The following is a 13,869-nucleotide window of genomic DNA, read 5'->3' as shown; positions in this document are numbered from 1 at the left end:
TGGAGGATCATAGTGTCAGAAAGTAGCTTCCTGCTCACAGGGCCAACGCAATGTATCTGGCTGTAACTCAGCAGAGACTCTTAACATCACCATGACCAGCTGAACCTCTGACTGAGGCAGTCAGGAAAAGTGCCCCCTGATGGGCTCTGTCTAACATCACCTCCCCTCCTCACAAGTAGCCTTAACAGTGGCAGGAGCAGCAAGGAGGCCGGTTAGGCAAAAGAGTGGACAAAAGTGGGCCGCAATCTGCATCCTATGTGCATGTGGCAATACAGACGTAAAAGACTGTAATTAAAACAATAACAATATATATTAGGTAGAAGAGGTAAAGGACTCCTGACAGTTAAGTCCAGTCACAAACGACTCTGGGGTTGTGGCACTCATCTCGCTTTACTGGCCGAGGGAGCTGACGTTTGTCCGCAGACAGTTTTTCCGGGTCATGTGGACAGCATGACTAAGCCACTTCTGGCGAACCAGAGCAGCACACGGAAACACCGTTTACCTTCCCGCTGCAGTGGTACCTATTTATCTATTTGCATTTTGATGTGCTTTCGAACTGCTAGGTTGGCAGGAGCAGGGACCGAGCAACGGGAGCTAACCCCGTCGCGGGGATTCGAACCGCCGACCTTCTGATCGGCAAGCCCTAGGCTCTGTGGTTTAACCCACAGTGCCACCTGTGTCCTAATACATTAGGTAATTGTCTGCTAAAGCTCTTTTTATGATTCCTTATCTTTCAACCTGGCTTCAATGAGATAGCATTCAAATAGAGGACCATCCTTCATAAAGTTGGGACAGTTTGTTGGTTAACTTTTCTTCAACTAGCACAGGGACAAGGAAAGGAGGACACCTTCACCCCGGTTTGGTTCCTCTTTATCACATACACTGCGCAAAAGGATAATGACCTATCCTCCCCCAATAGCATGCAAATCAATATGACTAACCTGACCCAATAACCTACTGCACACAAACAAACAAACAAACAAACAAACAAACAAACAAACAAACAAACAAGCCATACTGCAACCAACTGAACGCAACCAACTGATCTTGGGACCCCTTAACCTCTCTATGTATATACAGTGGTACCTCGGGTTAAGTACTTAATTTGTTCCGGAGGTCCGTTCTTAACCTGAAACTGTTCTTAACCTGAAGCACCACTTTAGCTAATGGGTCCTCCTGCTGCCGCTGCGCCGCGGCTGCGCGATTTCTGTTCTCATTCTGAAGCAAAGTTCTTAACCTGAAGCACTATTTCTGGGTTAGCGGAGTGTGTAACCTGAAGCGTATGTAACTCGAGGTACCACTTTAATGTAAATAAAGGTAAAGGACCACTGGACAATTAGGTCCAGTCAAAGGTGACTATGGGGTTGAGGCGCTCATCTCGCTTTTCAGGCTGAGGGAGCTAGCGTTTGTCCACAGACAGCTTTCCAGGTCATGGGCAGCATGACTAAACCACTTCTGGTGCAACAGAACACTGTGACGGAAACCAGAGCGCATGAAAATGCACACCCACACCCCTGCTATCCATGTGATGCTGACACAAACCCTACACTAACACTATGCATCAGAATGAAAGAACAACATTCCCCATCTCTCTCTCTCTCTTTCTCCCCCCCTTTTCCCCCCAGTTGCAAGATGCCTATGACAAAAATGTCTCTCACTACATGTAAATGAACTGTGAAAAAGACTATGAATTGAAAGTGGAGACGAAAAATGTACTTTCCCCCATTTATCTGTAGCACAAGTACATCTTTTTATTTTTAATTAGTTTTTATTAAAGTGGGACAGTTGGCCACCCTGAGGAGGTGGCAGCTGAAAGTGGCCACTTATGAAATGCCAATGAAGAGTACAGCGGGGGTGGGGTGGGGAGATAATAGAGTTTTGCATAAAGAATACATAGGCTAATTTATATGTACAAGATGCAAATTTAGAAATACTAAGTGCAGTTTAAATAGAAATCCAACACACTTTGCCATACTTGTTGTGCCCAGATGACCCCTCCTTTCTCTCTACCCTGCACGGCCAACTGCCCTGTGGGAAGGATCCTGACAACTTGTAATTTGACTTTGTTTATTATGAATTCCTTCATGCATCTTGATGAAAGCCACAATGGAAAAGAATTGTATCCTGAACTGTGGTGATGCTGATCAAGGGAGTTTTAATTTTATTTACTTGTTTGTTCAGTTTCCTCTCTGAGCAATAAACAGCCATAACTGCAGCACAGATCTTGCTTTCCCAAATGCTCATAACTAAAAAATGTATATGCACATAGTTTAATTGTAAATGAAAATCACTAAGTCCATACGTTGTTATTTATTTATATCCCACTGGTAAACACATGCATACACACACACACACACACACACACACACACACACACACACACACAGTTATCTCAAACCAGTGATTTCAACATTGCCGGGATAAGCAGGAATGTTTTTAAAGTCCTTGTGATAGTCAGTAATAAGAGAGACATGCACCTCACCATGGAGGGCAGCCTACAATTGGTGAACTGCTGCCAAAAAGGCCCCATCCTTTGTCAACACCAACCAGGCAGCACCACCAAGATGGCTGATAGATCTGATTGCCCTTATAATTAAAACACCCCTCCAAAAGCATGTATGCATCCCTGGAGGGCAAAATCCTAATATTCCTGTATTAGCATAGGTTACATGTGTATCATGTATCAGTGAAACAGTGTTGATGCCCTAACTCTAGAGCAGGAACCATTTTATATCCAGAGGGCCACATTCCTTTCTTGATGACCTTCTGGGGGCCAACTGACAGTGGTAGGTAGCCCCAGAGGCAAAAGTTGGAGAAATGAATGTGGATTTTACTTTACCTACCTGTGCAGTAGGCTAGATCCTACATATACACACACACCTTCCTAGTCCACCTCTCTCTGCCTTCCTAGTCCAGCGAAGCAAGCTGCATGATCAGAGTTCAAGGGCACAGTCCAACCAGGCAAAAACCCTCCAGGAGGGTTGTCCAATGTGGGGCTCAAACCCACAGCCCTGAGATTAAGAGTCTCACGCTCTGCCAACTTAGTTATCCCATGGATGGATGATTCTCATGTACACCTGTCAGAGTTCTCCCTGCCCTTTTGAACCTGGGTCTCCCCTGGAATTGTACATAAGAACTTCTTCCACTCAGCTCCAGTAGTCCTGACTAGTCTCCCCAACTCCTGGCTGTGCTCCTTTCTTTTCTGTGTTATTCTTGCAGTAGTCACTAGGCAACTTTATCTTATTTCCAGCAACCTCCGACTGTGCTGCTGTTCTATCACCGTGAACTGCTTCTGAAACTATGTTCTGTTTATCATTGCTTACTTCCAACATGACTTCCTGCCTCACCTTGACATCCCTCCCTGCACACACACTGCTTGGCTGCCTCTCCTGTTCCTGCTTTCTGCTTATTCACTTGGATTTTGTCCCTTCTGCTGCAAAGCCTTACACCCAGGCTCCTTCAGTGAGTTTCATCAGTCCCACAAAAGGCAGAGAGGAGGGATGGTGAATGGAGCTGTCAAGGTCATCTCTCCTTTAAGAGCCACCTGACCCACTGTCCCTTCAAGGTATGAAGAAGACTAGCAGTGAGAGCCAGCAACAGCAGCATCTCTGGAGAAACATCTGCCAGGGCATGTTGCCATTTTTCAAGTACTCAACTTTGAGGGATGTCTTAATAAGACCCCCAGAGTCTTGAGGCCTGGAGCACAGTAGCTTAAGCCTGCTTTTTATTAGGGGTGCCACTGTCCGCATCCCTTGTCACAACTAGTATTAACAATTCAGCCGACACACGTACCACCAAACATTATTATTCCAAAGGCTGTGAGAGCATCGAACACTTGTTGCGGGTGCCGTCTGCTGCCCTGACATTAACGTAAGAGTTTAATCATCCTCATCAGAAGTAAAGAGTAAAAATAAACATGCGTAATAATGTTCTCTTTGTAAAGAATCAAGGCACCAGAGAGGATGCAAGGAATGCTTATCTCCAGTTATTTTGCAGGTGGGACAAACCTATTTTGCAATCTCTCTCTCTTGTAATCTCTATGATGCACCCACAAAACAGTTTTGAGGAAAGAGGCATTTGGTGCACATCAAGCACTCACAGTCCCTACAGGCCTGGACCTTCATTCCATCCCAGCTCCCAGCCCACCTCATGGGCAGTGATGACCACAAGCTGGCATTTTGCAAAACTGAAGTTGCATTACGACCCTTCCCAAAATGGTTTTGTGAGAAATCCTTACAGTTTAGTACGGAAATGCTAATTCGGTGTGGGGAGTGGGATCTGATTGGAAGGCTGGGTCCTGAGCTCCCCCCAACACCCCATGTGCCACTTTGACATGTGGGTAGGGCTGCTCAACTGCCAATCACCTTTCTTCCTTTTCAGCCTGGCTGGAACTATGCTGGTACCATCAATCGAGTGAGCTCTGCTTTGCTAGGAAAGGGTTGGCTGCACTCAGGAACTCTCACCTGGAGCTCCCAAGTGGAACCAATCTGACCAGGTCTTGCATTGGGTGCCTAATGTAAAATATGCCAAATAAAAGTCTACCTGCCAAAGAACAATGGAGAGTACACTTTAAGGCACCTGATGGTTTCTTTGCATCACACATGATGTCACATATGATGTCAGATGTGGGACAAATTGGCATGGCTGGGAGAAAACTGCTTCATGGGCCATATTAGGACCTATGTTGGTCCTAATTAGGTCCTAAAATGGGACAGTCCCCACCACTACTAACTTTAGAGCAATACACAGTTTTCTGAGTCCCTCATTCAATCTGCCGTAAGACATATTAGTATTAAAAGATAGTTAGCTAAAGGTATATTTGACAGATTATGGGTAGGATTTTACCAACTATTTCACACTCACAATGGGCCTTTTGCAGTGATTCTATGAGCACATGAAGCTGTCATGGGACAAGAGTCAGCTTCTCCTGCTGAACAGCAGCCTGAAGGGGGAGTGAATCCACCTGCAGCTGATCAGCCTTCAAGGACACAGAGGAGAAGGCCCTGATGAGACCCAGCTGGCTTCAGCCTTCTTAAGCAGAGCTTCCAGGAACAGTCAAACGCTGGCAGCAACACTTGTAGCTCCTGGCTCCACCTTGCTGCTTGCTCATCTTGACCCTGGACCCCACGATCATCAGATTCCCTGACCCCTGGACTGCCTGACCTTGTGGATTGCTGTTGGCCTGACCCTAGGACTGGGCCTGGCTTTGGATGCTGCCTCTGCCTCCAGGCAAGTACATCTCAGAGGTTCTTCTGGTTGGCTGGCCTCTCTCACTTCCCCTGAGTTCTGCATGCTGCTGCTCAGCAACAAGACTATGACAGAAACATCAGTAGCCTTTGTGTCATGAAATAGTCTGATTCAGACCAGGCGTGGGAGGCACTTGAGGAAATGGACTCTGAATGGGAAAGGGAGGGGATGGCACAGCAGTGCAAAACCTTTTGACAGCCCCCCCTCAATGCACCAGGATCTGCTGATGAGGCAGGTGTTCCAGAGGTTGCCTCTCCTTCACCTGTGAAGAACAGGGATCCATTGGAGACTGGGGAGGCCATATCCCTGCCAGAGGGTGAGGAAGACTCTGCTGTGTCAGAGTGGGAATATTCAGAGTAGAAGGTTGGCTGAGGGAGAGGCAGCACAGTGAAAGAAAGAGGCAGCTTGCTCCTCTTAGGCAGAGCACCTGTATTCAGACCAAGAATTTCTGCAGAGAAAGGGATTCTCATCAGTAACTGGTCATTTGCAGCCTCTGCTTGGCAGGTAGGCAGGGAAACTCATTAGGACAACCTCACTGCTCCTGTGCAGTCTTGGAAGCCATATTACTGATCTTGGGCACCTGAACCTAGGAACTCTTTATTGATTGTTGTGCTCCCTTTGCTTTTTAAGAGCAGCCGTACTATATCCTGCTCTTTCCACAACACTGAGTTTGTACCATGAGTCTGCTCTAATAAATATCCACTTCTTTACTTACAAGAAAGCACACCAGTTGTCATTTTGAAGCAGGAGTCAGGACATGTTGACTGATGTGGGAGAGGGGAAGGATTGTCGATGGATAGCTCTCACAGGACCAGGGGCATTGTCAAAGCATTGGTCAGTGTTGCCTATACAGTCAGTGGCTCTCCAAGGTTTTAGACGGGGGAGGGGGGTTATTCACACAACCCTGCCAGAGTTCAAACCTGGGACATATATAGACAAAGTGTGTGCCCTGCTCACCGACGAACAATGCAGTCTTTCATCCTTTTTGGAATTCATGATTCCCATGTTAAACAGCGCAAAGCGGTGTGAGGAGTTTGCACGCCTATCATGCTTTATATCGAACAAACAAACCACCTTGTTCAATTCCTCCTTTTCCAGCCAATTGAAAATCTACCCAGCATTTTAACTAAATGTTGTTTTCTCAGTGGTAAATCAAACTAGACCTTGAGCAAAAGGCAGAGATGGCATCTGTCTTAATTTTAGAGTGGCAAAAGGGAGATATATTTAGGGCAGTATAACGGAAGATTCAGTTGTAACTCTGGAGACAAATAGCAGCACTGATTAACTGTGCTGCAAACTGGATGGATGTGCTGTTCGCTTAAAGCTGGGGTGATATTTGGACACAGTGCATTTATGTTGCTGTGCAAATCTCTTCTGAAGCAGAACAATACCTTTATTGAACCCAGAGGTTCTTCTCTATGAGAGGCTTGTGTTGTTTGGCTTTAAATCCAGCATTTGACTGATCATCGTACTAGGGGGTTGGGCAAAACTCATTCAGGCCATTTTGGCTACCAGCTTGGGTGGGGCTGCTGTTTTGAGTTATTTTGGAGCTGCTTATCTGCCTTGTCATGTGTGTGTCTTTCCCCCTCTGCTCTCTGTATAGCTTTGCATGGAAATTTATTTGCCAGAGTCGCTAAATAGGAGCCGACTTGCTCTGTATCAGAGCTGGTGAGCTAGTGTCCCTATAGATGCTGCAGGACTGCAACTCCCATCAACCTTTACCTCTGGCAGTGTTGGCAAGGGCTGATGGGAGTTGTCATCCAACAATATTTGGCAGACTGCGGGTCCCTCATGTCTGCCCTTAAACCCATGTTTGTGTGCTGTACACCTCTGCTCCTGTCCATGTATAAATGAACAGTCTATAATTATTGGTGTTAACCACCTTGAGGATTGATTGGCAGAAAGATGACATAGGCGTTGTCTAATTAGTTAATTAGGAAAAGCAACCAAGACATTAGCTTTCCCTTGGCATATTTCTCTGAAGCACCAGCACAAAATAGCACAAACGGTTAGTGTTAATACTGTAAAACTTCTAGACTGGGTGGAAGGGAGCAAGGGCAGGGGAGAGAGGTAAGAACACCTGTTGTCTTTGCTCCCTGGTAGTCCTTCTGACCCTCAGTGTTGTCATGTTGGAGCAGAACCATGTTATGAAGTGAGTAAATTCAAATTCAAATTTATTTACGGCTATTAGCCCATAAAATATGTACAAACATAAAAGCACAGAAGCATAAAAAAACCAATACATCTAACAACAGAAGGGGAACACCACGATGCAAGGGTGGGTCATTGAGCAGTGACAGATAACAGCTTGGGGCCCGGAAAGATCCAAGGGACGGTTCACAGAAAAAGGAGAACTGGAGACGAGATCCATCATGCACTCTCATCATAACTGTCCGATTAGTTTTTGTTGTTGTTGTTGTTGTTGTTTTTTGGTGGTTTTTGTGTGTGAGATAACCGCATTCAGGAATCTCGCCACCTGCAGAGTTACAGAAGGATCTGTATCCTGCAAAAGCAGTGCGGCATGTAACTCAACAGGCCTGCCAGCCAAACGCAATAAAGCAGGACCCAGGAATTTAGTCCTAGCTATGCTATGTAAGGGACAGTTGAACATTATATGTGGAAGAGATTCAACTGTTTTCCCGTCACACTCGCATAGCGGAGACACCAAACCCTTGGAAAATCTGTGGCTCAGCAGGTTCGATGGAAAAACATTGAACCTTGCATGAATAAATGCAAGTCGGTGTGGTACAGATGAAAGAGATGACATGTATGATGGAAGGCCAAGTGGTGGGGTTATTCCGTGGTACCTGGGGGAGCAGACACCCCCACCCCTGGAGAGGTTGTGTTGATTTTCTATGTCTGCTAATCTTTGCTCAATAAGGCTTTTGGCTGAGCGTAGGTTCATCTTTAAGGAGTCCGCTGGGGAAATTCCGAAGCTCAGAAGTTTAGCATGGATTTTTCCTACCCACGGGTTAACAAAGTCATCCCACCAGAGGCACTGAAAGAGGTAATGGTCGGGAAGCCTATGCCAGCTGGACAGCCAATAGCCAAAGACTCGCTTCCAGATGACCGTCTCTAAAGATGCAATCCTTAACTCCAGATGTATGGCTGCGTTGCTCACACACATGGGGAGTTTCAGGAGGCGACGGAGAAACTGATTCTGCAATGTCCCCAGCGATGTTAAATTGGACCCTGGGGCCCAGAGCGGGGCAGCATAACAGAGGGTGGAAACCACTTTTGCATGGTACACCTTCAATGCAGAAGGGATGTGGGAGGCTCCGTCGACCGCAAAAAATTGGAGTAGAGTGTAAAGTATTGTTTTCCCTTTGTTCAGTAAGTACTGTATCTGTGGCTTCCAGCTTAGGTTGTAGTGAAAAAAGACTCCCAGGTATTTAAATTTGAAAACCTGTTCTAATTGGACTCCATCAAACTTCCAGCTGTAAATTTTCCGAGACCTGGTAAAGACCAGTACTTTAGATTTTCCATGATTAATTGTCAGGTGGTTGAGTTTACAATAAGCCGCAAAAATCTTTAGAGCTCTGCATAAACCGACTCTAGAGTAGGAAAGGATCGCTGCATCGTCAGCATATAAGAGCAGAGGGCAGCGAAAATCAGCTAGGCGGGGGGCATGAATGTTGGCTTGAGACTCACTCAGAAAGAGCTTCATATCACTAATAAACAAGTTGAAGAGGAGTGGGGCCAAAATGCAGCCTTGACGCACTCCTCTATTTATTGGGACCTCATTGGATAGGTTTCCCGCCGGTGTAAGTCTCACTCTAGCCGACGACCCGTGGTGTAATTGGGTTATAAGCCATAACAGCCTTCTATCTATGCCCCATCTCTCTAATTTCTTCCATAGACAGTTTCGTGGGATACTGTCGAAGGCGGCCTTTAAGTCTATGAAAGCAACACATAGGCGCCCCCGACTCGGGGCAGAATATTTTCTGGCAAGATGATACATAATTACCATATGGTCAGTGGTCGAATAATTGTTCCTAAAGCCCGCTTGCTCGTGGCCAATCAAGTTTGAGTCGTACGCCTATGAAGTGAGTAGAAGCTGTTGCGGATGGTTGCCACCCAGTTAGACTGCTACAAAAACGGCAGTGCTGAAGCGAAGGGAACTTGGGATTGCAACAAGGGTGCCCTCTTTGAAGTGTTTCTTGTGTTTGCTGAAATGTCTGATGGTACCAAGGAATCTTTTGGTGGGAGAGAGCAACCTGGATGAGAGCCGAATTAATATTGGGAACCCTACATCTTTCTGATTGAAGGGTGGCAATTCATTTTGGTTTTGATGCATTTCTGACAGTGAACAGTTTGGCTGTATCCTGGTGTTTTTGCCATAAATTTTTAGTTGATTGGAAGGATACTGGAGTGATTGGGTGCATGAGTGTGAAGTGTTGGAAGTAGACTGGGGTGAGCGATATTGAATGGGTAGCATTGTATGATTTGTGTGGATGTAAGACAGATTTTGGGTGTGATGTGTATGTGTTAGTGGGGTGACTGTTTTACATTATGAGCCTTGGCAAGAGAGAGGCTGAAGGAAGAGAACCCTGACTCTTAAGATGCTTTCAAAATGTGCTGCTATGGTTTTGTTTTGAGTAGATTTTGTTTGCTTTATATTGCCTTGCCTTGTAGTTTTGTATTATATTGTAGTTGCTCTGTTTCCTTGTTTGATATATATACATACAGTGGTAACTCGGGTTACATACACTTCTGGTTACAGACTCCGCTAACCCAGAAATAGTGCTTCAGGTTAAGAACTTTGCTTCAGGATGAGAACAGAAATCATGCTCCGGTGGCACGGTAGCAGCAGGAGGCCCCATTAGCTAAAGTGGTGCTTCAGGTTAAGAACAGTTTCAGGTTAAGAATGGACCTCTGGAACAAATTAAGTACTTAACCTGAGGTACCACTGTATTGCATTTGTTGTTTAGCTAACTGCTTAGAAACTGTCTTTATGAAGCTATATCTAAAGTTTTGAAATAGATAAACAAACAGCAATAATAAGCAGAGTAGATTATGTATTCTCGCAAGGGATGAATGTAAGTAGCAGGGTTCCCCGAGTCTGAAATGAAACTGAGGTTCTTAACTAAGTCTATATTCTGTTAAGGTGGCCAACTTTGTGGGCAACATTGAATTATTTAGGAGAGGTGTGGTTTGCTAAGAGATTCCAAAGGATCTCTCCAAACTGGGTGAACAGGCAATAAAATGGGAAATGTGATTCAATGTACACAAGAGCAAAGTGATGTGCTTTGGGGCAAAAACTCCTAGCCATGTATGGAATCTATGTTGGAAGTGACTAGCATCATGATGGACAGCTCAATGAAAATGTCAACCCGTTGTGTGAAGGCTGTGAACAAGGTAAATTCCATACTGGGGATAATTAGAAAGGGATTACCAAGAAAGCTGCCAAGATTTTAATGTCTTTATCAAATTAGACGATTCAGCCATAACTGCAATTCTGTGTACATTGCTAGTTGCTGCAGCTCTTAAAGGGACAATGTACTGCTGGGAAAGGTGCAGAAAAGAGCAAACAAAATGATCAGGGTGTTTGAGCAACTTCTCTCTAGGGAAAGGAAAGGTCTCAGTCTGAAGGCAGACACTTCTGAAGCTAAGGAGGCTGGCGGTCTGGTCAGTGAACGGACAGATGTGTGACCACTTGGGAACAAAATCTACGTCAACTTGGATTCCATGATGGAAGAAAAGGTGGGATATAAATACAGGGGTGGGGAATGGCTTTTCAGTGTAGAAAAAGTTAGTAGGAGGCATGATAGAGGTATATAAAATGATGGATAAAAAGAGTATAAAATGATACTCTTAATACTAGAACCCAATTAAGTTGAATGATGGGAGGTTCAGAGACACAAAATAAATACTTCCTTCATTCACTGTTACAATATGATGTCCATGAATGCAGGAGGCTTTAAAATGGGTGGCATACAAATAGAATGTGATTAAATAAATGATGGCTATCATGATGACTATATATTCCCTTAACGATCTGAGACATCTTATCCCAGAATACTTAGAAACAACAAGAGGGCTTTTACCCCCATGTCCTTCCTGTGGATTTCCCATAAGCCTCTGGTTGGCCACTGTGAGGAACAGGATGTTGGACCAGATGAGCTTTTGATGTGATCCAGCTGAGCTCCTCCGGTGTTCTTAAGCCTTATATAGATGTGTTTCTTTGATTCTAGTCTGTGCATTAGCTAAAGGGGATCAAGTCTACTAGAAAAAAGGGAATGAAGTAGGAGTATTATAGGCTGCAAAAAAGCACTGCAACTAGCTCAAACCTCAGTTGTTGCAAATCTTCTTCTGGCAGAAGGCATATGATGCACAAGATATGGCAAACTCCTAGAAGAGTTCAGTGAGTGGCCTGTTAAAAGCTCAGCATGCACTAGTGCACTAGTGAAAACCATAATTTGCTGTTAGGTATCAGTAACAGCTCATATTCATATTAAACCAGTGATGTAGTAGGAACATTACCTTATTATTTCATGGACCAAGGTATTTATTTTAGATTAAAATTAAAACCAACGTAAACTATGAAGGACATAAACTTTATGATCCTTGATGTTCTATTGCCATTTTGATACAAGCTCAGAGGAATGATCCATCAATTTAACTAAGAACTGCCCATTTAAAAATAATAATGGAGAGTCAAGAAAAGTCGAGAATGTGCAATAATTGTCACTTCTCCATCTCCATGCTAAAGTTACTAAACAGCTAATTATTATGGGCTGACAGTTGTATCACTACAGTTTCCTCTATAAACCAGTAAAATGAAGCTGTGTGATGCAAGTCAGTTTATCATTCATGGTGCTGTTCATGTCAATTTAGCTGCACCAAAATCAGCTTAAATACACTCAAATGCAAGTAATTGAACAGTACAACTGTTCATTTTAAAGTAGCACACTCAGCATTGAATAAGGACAATTAGCATTCAAGATCTCAGGCCTCTATCTGTGTGCAATCAATACAACACCAGCAGTCCCAATCTTTTATTGTTGCTGTTGAGTTTACAAAATAATGTGATGCCGTTTTCTTTTTTTGTTCACTGCAAAACATTGCAGACGTGGAACTGCTGGCTGTGCATGAACATCTCTGTTATTTGCAAGGGAACCGACAGGCTTTGTGAAAGGGCAGACTTTTTCCATGGTCAATTGTGTGTCCTTAATATTCTAGACCAGGAAACAACAGGTGCTACCTAGGGTGATGAATAATGTACTTTCTTCTGTAGCTTCCAGTGCCAGACTACATCTTGTTTTCTAATTGCCTGAGAGTAAGAACGGAATCTGGTCCACACACTCCAGTACATGGCAGCCAATATGTACATTCAAACTTTGTCTCCTCTATCCTGCTGCCACCCTGCCTCCACTTGTCCCGTTTCTGTACCATGCAATGGGTGCTGGCTCTCCAACAACAGAAAGGCTCTGAAACGGAGTTGCACTTTGCAGCCCTTATCATCGGGGCATTTTTTCAGCCGGAACTTATCAGAACTGTTCCGGCACCTCTCAGTTGGGCCCCATTGCCATTCTAAGAGAACAAGGGAAGTTTTCATGGTGAGTTCTGGCACCTCTTTTGCTAGAAAAACAGCACTGATTATTACTCAGGGCATCACTCATGCTTAGCATAGAAAGCCCCAAGAAGATGGAAATAAATTATGTGGTTGGAGAAGGTAAAATAACGGGAGACAGAAAACATAAAAAATGCGCACATTATATATATATATATGTGTGTGTGTGTGTGTGTGTGTGTATGTATATGTGTGTGTGTGTGTGTATAGTTGCACCACACAACTAGCCAATCACTTTCTGTATTAATAAAATAATAACAAACCTCATTAACAGTAAGAGTTAGCAAGTTTTTAAATTATTATTTTATTAATACAGAGATTTTCAGGTCAGGATTTAAAGGCTAGAGCAACAGCTGACAGTCTGCTGGGCAGGTAGTTCTGTGCAGCTTGTGGCTTTTTGTTGGAATCTGGTCGATTTTAGCTTCCTTTTATATCTTGGTTTTTTTTTAGCTTGTTTTTCTTTTTTATAATGAAAACTTTTAAGCTGCAATGCTGGTAAAATGTCAACACTTAACACACAAGAAACAGAGAGAGAGGAGTAATGAAACCATGAAACCTTGAGCCTAATCCAACTTAATGGTTTTGTGGAGCCGGGGGGGGGGGGAAGGGACCCATGCCATTTATTTCTTCCAGAGATACTAATATTAAAAAATGAAAAGAAGCTGGGGCAATAAACACTTCAACATACTTGTCACACATTACTTTGCCTGGCCGGAAGGCAACACTAGGCAATTGTCTATCCCAGCATTTAATAGAGGGTTAACATTTTTGTTGAAGCAACGTTGAAAAGAAAATCCTTTATAGGAGCAGAAGCTAATGCAACCACTTCTGTTGTTGTAGGAACAGCAGAGAGCCTTGATGTAACAAAGGTCTTTATATTAGATGCTATTTGAAAACAAGGAGTGTCCAATCCCACTGCGTCAGTCAGCGTCAGGTAGATTAGTCTTGATATTCACCCTTCACTTATTTGTTAACATCCATTCAGTTCCTTGTCATACAGTGGTAAATAATTCCACTTCTCTCCAGCTGAAGAACTTACTCTTCAAATA

This window comes from Podarcis melisellensis (assembly GCF_964234715.1).
Source record: "Podarcis melisellensis genome assembly, chromosome: 4".
Lineage (NCBI taxonomy): Eukaryota > Metazoa > Chordata > Lepidosauria > Squamata > Lacertidae > Podarcis > Podarcis melisellensis.
Note: the sequence above shows the minus strand (reverse complement) of the source record.